The sequence below is a fragment of the Montipora capricornis genome, chromosome 10 (genome assembly GCF_036669925.1).
Source record: "Montipora capricornis isolate CH-2021 chromosome 10, ASM3666992v2, whole genome shotgun sequence".
Classification (NCBI taxonomy): domain Eukaryota; kingdom Metazoa; phylum Cnidaria; class Anthozoa; order Scleractinia; family Acroporidae; genus Montipora; species Montipora capricornis.
Window position 1 is genome coordinate 27,553,171 of NC_090892.1, and position 7,402 is coordinate 27,560,572.

A 7,402-nucleotide genomic window follows, 5' to 3' on the forward strand; every position below is an offset into this window, starting at 1 on the left:
GACTTTATATTGAGACTTGGTCTCAGTTCATTATTCAAAAACATTTCATAAATGAGAAATTTAAACTTGTTCTTTCACTTTTTTAAGATGGTAAAATTCTTGTTAAGATCATTGGGCACATAAGAATGTGCTGAGACCAAGTCTTAATGTACAGTCAGACTCAATTCGTGCAAAAGTTTTTAATATTTTTAATTATGTTATTCTTGCATGTTTTTTAACACCCTTCTTTTACATTTTCATACTTTATATACTTTTACTTCTTTGTTATGTTAAGGTTACGGAACAGTTTCGCGGGTGCGTTGCGGCAAACCATCGGGTAATCGTTAGATCTGCTTTCAAAAAAAAAAAAGTTATTATAATTCAAAGTTCAGCGACATAAATTTCTTGGATTGACTTAGCGTTAGGATTTATGTCTTTAAAACGAAAAACAAATAAGCTTAACCCCGACAAGCTTAAGGTTTTGAAGGCAAACATCTGCTATATTGTTATGCAGTCATTGTTTACGTCGTAAGGCCAAAATCCGACGCGAGTTTGCCGCATTTATAAAAATCGTTTCATTTTTGCATTTACTGATCGCAATACATTTTATATTCAATTTCACCAGTTAAAAACATTTCCACGACATTCTTGGTTCTGTAAGCTTTAAAATAATGTAGAGGTTTAGGCCCATTCGTAAAATTACGCGCACATGAGGATGGTTTTCCGCAACGCACCCACAAACCTGTTCCGTAACCTTAAAATTTTTGTCTTCACTTTTTTTTTTACAGTTACTTTTTACTTCAAAGTGTTTTAAGAAGCCTTTATTTATAAGTGGAAGTCTCTTGTTAAAAGTCGAGATCTTGTGTTACTAGGCGAAATCATGTATTACAGGTTGAGATCTCGCATTAAGGCCGAATAAAAGCTAGAGTTATGTGAAGAAAGGGGAAGCACAAACCTGGCATATAAGGCAAGAAATGAGTAAAATCATTCTGGTCTTCATCTGTACACCCCAATTATTGCAGGATGAGGCCACCCGACAAACTGTCCAATAATGAAGACTTGTTATATCCTTATTGGTCTAAGTCTTCATTATTTGACATTTTGTCGGGTCAGGTGTCCTCAGGCTGCATTATGAGATGGGTATGACAGAAAATATAGGGTAACTTTTAAAGAAATCAATTTACAAGTGACAGTGATCTATACGTAACTGAAGAGAGAGAGAGAGAGAGAGAGAGAGAGAGAGAGAGAGAGAGAGAGAGAGAGAGAGAGAGAGAGAGAGATCGTTTCCCGTATTTCTTCGTTCCCTTTTTATTTCGGTCCACGTCGATAATTAGTACACATGAAAAACACTTTCGAAAGGGGTTGCAGTAGTAAGTATGCTTGCAATACAATTGCAAACGTCATACTACCTCCTGTTAGTCAGTTCTCTATAGGAAATCCGTGAAATCCGTAAAATCCACCGTGTTCTGAAAAAAGATTTGCCTGTCGACTGCCTGGTCCGCAAACTGGAGGTTCACGGCCAGTCAAGAAAAAATGACAGAAAACTGTTGATTCTCATTTAAATTAAGTTCTTCTCTTTCAAACTGCAAGTATTTTACATTGATATTAAAAGATATTAATATATATTTCTTTCTATAAGAGATACTTACAGATAAAAAGAGATGTATTACATTTATCTATCAGACATTTCCGTCAAATCCGTAAAATCCACCGTGTCCTAGAAAAAGATTAGTCCGTCGACTGCCTAATCAAACTGGAAGTTCATGGCCAGTCAAGAAAACTGTATTTTGGCTGGATTTCACGGATTTCACGGAAACTGTTGATTTTCATTTAAATTTAGTTCTTCTCTTTCAAACTGCAAGTATCTTACATTGATATTAAAAAATATTAATATATATTTCTTTCTATAAGAGATACTTACAGATAAAAAGAGATGTATTACATTTATCTATCAGACATTTCCGTCAAATCCGTAAAATCCACCGTGTCCTAGAAAAAGATTAGTCCGTCGACTGCCTAATCAAACTGGAAGTTCATGGCCAGTCAAGAAAACTGTATTTTGGCTGGATTTCACGGATTTCACGGAAACTGTTGATTTTCATTTAAATTTAGTTCTTCTCTTTCAAACTGCAAGTATCTTACAGTGATATTAAAAAATATTAATATATATTTCTTTCTATAAGAGATACTTACAGATAAAAAGAGATGTATTACATTTATCTATCAGACATTTCCGTCAAATCCGTAAAATCCACCGTGTCCTAGAAAAAGATTAGTCCGTCGACTGCCTAATCAAACTGGAAGTTCATGGCCAGTCAAAAAAACTGTATTTTGGCTGGATTTCACGGATTTCACGGAAACTGTTGATTTGACATGTCCAGTACTTCTCTTTCAGTTTGCGAGAAGTTGAAGTTCCATAGTTCTTTATGAGAAACTTATCTTTAGGCCACACATTATAAACAAAGCTCTCCCCTATGAGTGACTTCGGGATTAAATTTTTTGGTAGCCGAACTCTCATTTCCCCAAAATGACATGTATGCATTCTTCCTGGTTGTTTGTTTGTTTGTTTCACGGCCCGTTAAGAAAACTGTATTTTGGTTGGATTGCACGGATTTCGTGGAAACTGTTGATTTTACATTTAAAGTACTTATCTTTCAAAACAAGTAATGATAATGATGATTGTCACATTAAACTGCAAGTTCCTTCTGGCCTGTTAAAAAGTTTGTCCCGTGGCTGGATGTCACGGATTTTACGGATAAATCATTTTCCCCTCAATGAGTGGTCTCGCTGAAGTTGTTCCTAGCCACCTTTATGTCCCTGTAAAACGTCTGATGTGCATTTTCTTTAAAGTCAGTGTTGTTTTGAATTTTCCTGCTCAACCTCGTTCTGTTTGTCTCAATCAGATATTAGCTTTCTGAACTTTGACAACACAAGTAACACTATATTATGCAACGAACCGAGAACAGTCGACACCAAGCAATCAAGTTTTCGTGTGAAATAATTTTGAACTTGACCTTAATTTAAGATGCTTGAGATTACAAGATAAGATTACCAAGTGCTACTCTTTCAAACGGAATACAGTGCAAGCAATGTGCCATGGAATGCAATCTACAAACGCCACACCCGTTAACAAGTTTCCCGAACAACGCAATCAACACCAATTCCTCCAATTGAGGAGAACAATGAACACTCTTCGCACCAATTCATAAAAACTGCTTTCCGATTTACGTATGAAGAATACTAATATGCTACGTTGTGCGAAATGATTTTGAACTTGCGCATGGGATGCTTCAATAGACTTAGATTACCAATTGCTTCTCTTTCAAACGGTGTCATGGAACGCAATCTACGAACATTACACTTGTTACTCAAATGACTCTTTGCGTATTTCAGATGCCCAAAAGAGAATATTTTTGGTGCACTCCTTTCATTGTTTGTCATGAATCCACCAGGGTAATGAGATCAATTGAACAAGTCGCTGAAAGGCAATTTGAAACCTCAAATTAAACACTTTTATAAATTCCCGTTTGTTGTTCCATAGTTCTTTATGAGAAACTTATCTTTAGGCCACACATTATAAACAAAGCTCTCCCCTATGAGTTGACTTGGGGATTGAATTTTTTGGTAGCCGAACTCTCATTTCCCCAAAATGACATGTATGCATTCTTCCTGGTTGTTTGTTTGTTTGTTTCACGGCCCGTTAAGAAAACTGTATTTTGGTTGGATTGCACGGATTTCGTGGAAACTGTTGATTTTACATTTAAAGTACTTATCTTTCAAAACAAGTAATGATAATGATGATTGTCACATTAAACTGCAAGTTCCTTCTGGCCTGTTAAAAAGTTTGTCCCGTGGCTGGATGTCACGGATTTTACGGATAAATCATTTTCCCCTCAATGAGTGGTCTCGCTGAAGTTGTTCCTAGCCACCTTTATGTCCCTGTAAAACGTCTGATGTGCATTTTCTTTAAAGTCAGTGTTGTTTTGAATTTTCCTGCTCAACCTCGTTCTGTTTGTCTCAATCAGATATTAGCTTTCTGAACTTTGACAACACAAGTAACACTATATTATGCAACGAACCGAGAACAGTCGACACCAAGCAATCAAGTTTTCGTGTGAAATAATTTTGAACTTGACCTTAATTTAAGATGCTTGACATTACAAGATAAGATTACCAAGTGCTACTCTTTCAAACGGAATGCAGTGCAAGCAAGGTGCTATGGAATGCAATCTACAAACGCCACACCCGTTAACAAGTTTCCCGAACAACGCAATCAACACCAATTCCTCCAATTGAGGAGAACAATGAACACTCCTCGCACAAATTCATAAAAACTGCTTTCCGATTTACGTATGAAGAATACTAATATGCTACGTTGTGTGAAATGATTTTGAACTTGCGCATGGGATGCCTCAATAGACTTAGATTACCAATTGCTTCTCTTTCAAACGGTGTCATGGAACGCAATCTACGAACATTACACTTGTTACTCAAATGACTCTTTGCGTATTTCAGATGCCCAAAAGAGAATATTTTTGGTGCACTCCTTTCATTGTTTGTCATGAATTCACCAGGGTAATGAGATCAATTGAACAAGTCGCTGAAAGGCAATTTGAAACCTCAAATTAAACACTTTTATAAATTCCCGTTTCTTTTAAATTTTATTCCTCGAGATGTCACAAGTCGATTTTGATATAAATTCAGAGGCCTCTAGAGCAAAAAACGAGCAGACACAACATGAACAGGACCAGATATCCTTGTCGTCAACTTAACAGTCAAGCGATCAAGAGTGCGGCCTTGTGTTATGTAAGTCCAATAATCGCGGGAAAATGTAGTATTGTGAAGGCACAGTGTGTGTGCAAAGTCGACGAAGTAGGCATTCAAAGAGCTTGGAAGAACATATGTAAAACCAGGGATACTTGTGACAAAGCAATTTGCGGTAAGAAGCAGTAACTTGATTGATTTTAGTTTGCTTTTACAAAAACACGAGTTTGCTTGTGAGTCTTACTATTCTTTTCTTTTTCCTTTTTTTTTTTTTTTTCCACAGGAATAAAAAATGTGGCGCTATTCTTTGGAGCAATAAGTGCACAAAGCCGCAAAAAAAGACGACGAAAAAAGAAAGAAAACGAAGAGGAAGACGATAGCGATGAAAGTGATGACAATTCATTAACATCAAGTCAAGTGGCAGGTGCTGTAAGCGAAGAGTGGATTTCAAGCTATCCTAGCGTGATAAACGAGAAATTGTGTCCTTCAATCAACTACTGGATTGCCTTAACAACGCCAAATGGTGCCCCTGCAAACCCTCTGATAATACACCGTGCCCTATTGGAATGCGGCGTAGAAACGGAGACACAACAGGTGCATACCCTTTATCTTTATAATGCATGCCCTTCCTAATATGCGTTAACGTTGCTGGAAACTATTTGCAGGCTTTAGTTTTGCAACATTGAAAAGTTCATCCTTTGCCGCCCCTGTTAGTCGTAATGGCAAATATCTGAGATCGATCGATTAAGAAACTGTTAAAAAAAAAAAGGGATTGAGAACATGACCGTGTGCTGAGTAATGTGATTTGGAGAACGCATAAGTGGAAAAGCCCAAGTCCAGGGTATGTCGAAGTAACTTTCCTTAGCGTTAGAAGTTTAAAACCCGTGATTTCACTCCACACACACTTAAGCCTGTAGCGATGCTACGAACGAAGAGAAATATTTAATGAATGTTTGACAGTACAAGTGTGAGTTGATAATGCAACTGCTCTGTTCACAGATACCATTCAACGAAGGGAAAGAGTCAGCGGCTATGAAAGAGCTCTTCAAGGTCCTGAAGGATCACAAGAACCCTTTGATACAGGAGTTAGTCAATTTATCATACGAAAATTGCTTCCGAAACGAGGTGGTGAGAATGCTGGGCGAGGAAGATTTGTTGGACTCGCAACAGTGCGGTACAGAGAACGTCGCCAGAGTATGGCTGATAAATTCATCTTTCAGCTCCGCGTTACAGGCTGCTGTCGCAAAACTTCAAGAGGCAAAGCTGCAAATAGACACGTTCGGCTTGAAGGACGGTATCAGAAAAACGATGCACCCGGATGAGGAAGCCCGTTTGTCAGATAAGTTGACCGTTCTGGTGAATGACATAGGAATAGCCATGAAGAAAATGGAATACGCCCTGTTCCGTGGTAAAATTTACAAAAAGGTCCCTGCAGCCAAGTTCACATACGCCTACAAGTGCGAAATGCGAGCCTTTGTCAATTGTTTGGCGGCAAACGATTTTTTTAAAGCGAGGCTACTCAGGGACATGAAAAAGGTCATTGAAATCCTTGGCGACCCCGACTGCGAAGTGATTCGACCAATTTTCATCGATTACAACCTCATTGAAGTAGAAGCTGGTTATTGCTGGTCGGTTAAGGACAGACACTTCTTAGAGAACCCAATCCCAGATGAAAAGATCGGCATGGTCACTCCACGTGCGTTCAGCAGGTACGACTCACGAAAAAGGCCCGAACCAAAATACTTCAGAGAAATTCTGGAAAACAGCCTTTCCGACGGAGAAATTGCCGAGTTCTGCGAGGATTACTTAAAGTTGCTCAACTTCAATCAAAAGCGCCACAAGGACAGAGTCCCTTGTCTGATCGGTGACGCCAACAGTGGCAAAACCAGCCTCTTCCATCCAATCCTCGGTCTCATCCACCATTCCAACGTAGCTACGATAACCAAACAGCGGGTCTTTAACAAGGCCATGATAACAAAGTCTACCGAAGTGATTTTCATAGATGAAGCGTCTACGTCAACCATGGACATTGACGATTGGAAAATCTTGACCCAAGGTGGATTCACGGCATGCAATATCAAGTACCAAACAGCCAGATCGTTCATTAACCGCTGTCCTATGTTTCTCACGGCCCAACAGAAATTGCAGTTTAAGCCTGAAGATCAACCGGCAATGGAACGTAGGCTGCGTAATTACACCTTTAAGAGTCTGGCCACGCCCAAGAAGAGAGCCTCGGAATGGCTCAGAAAACATCCCATGGACTGCATAGTGTGGGCAGCAGGGAAGGCACGCAAACCAGACGACGAGAAAGAAACGTCGGACGGCACCGAAGAAGACCAAGATTCACAGGTAGAACATCTCGATGGCACTCTTCCTGAGCTTGATAAGGAAGCCCTTCGAACAATGTCTTTTACAGACGTGTTGCCGCCTGCAGTTGATTCACCCCAACGTGAGGAGGAAAATGAGACAGTGATGTCTGTGGATTCAGCGGAAGAGGCCGTCGTCGACCACCAATCGTCAAACGACATCTTAGAAAATTTGAAACGCAACATGAGCGACACACAACCCCACAGTTTGAGATACAGGCAATTAGAACACATGCTCAAAGACCAGGAACGAAAACGTGACATGGAAGAAAATGACAAGAGGGTGAGACACG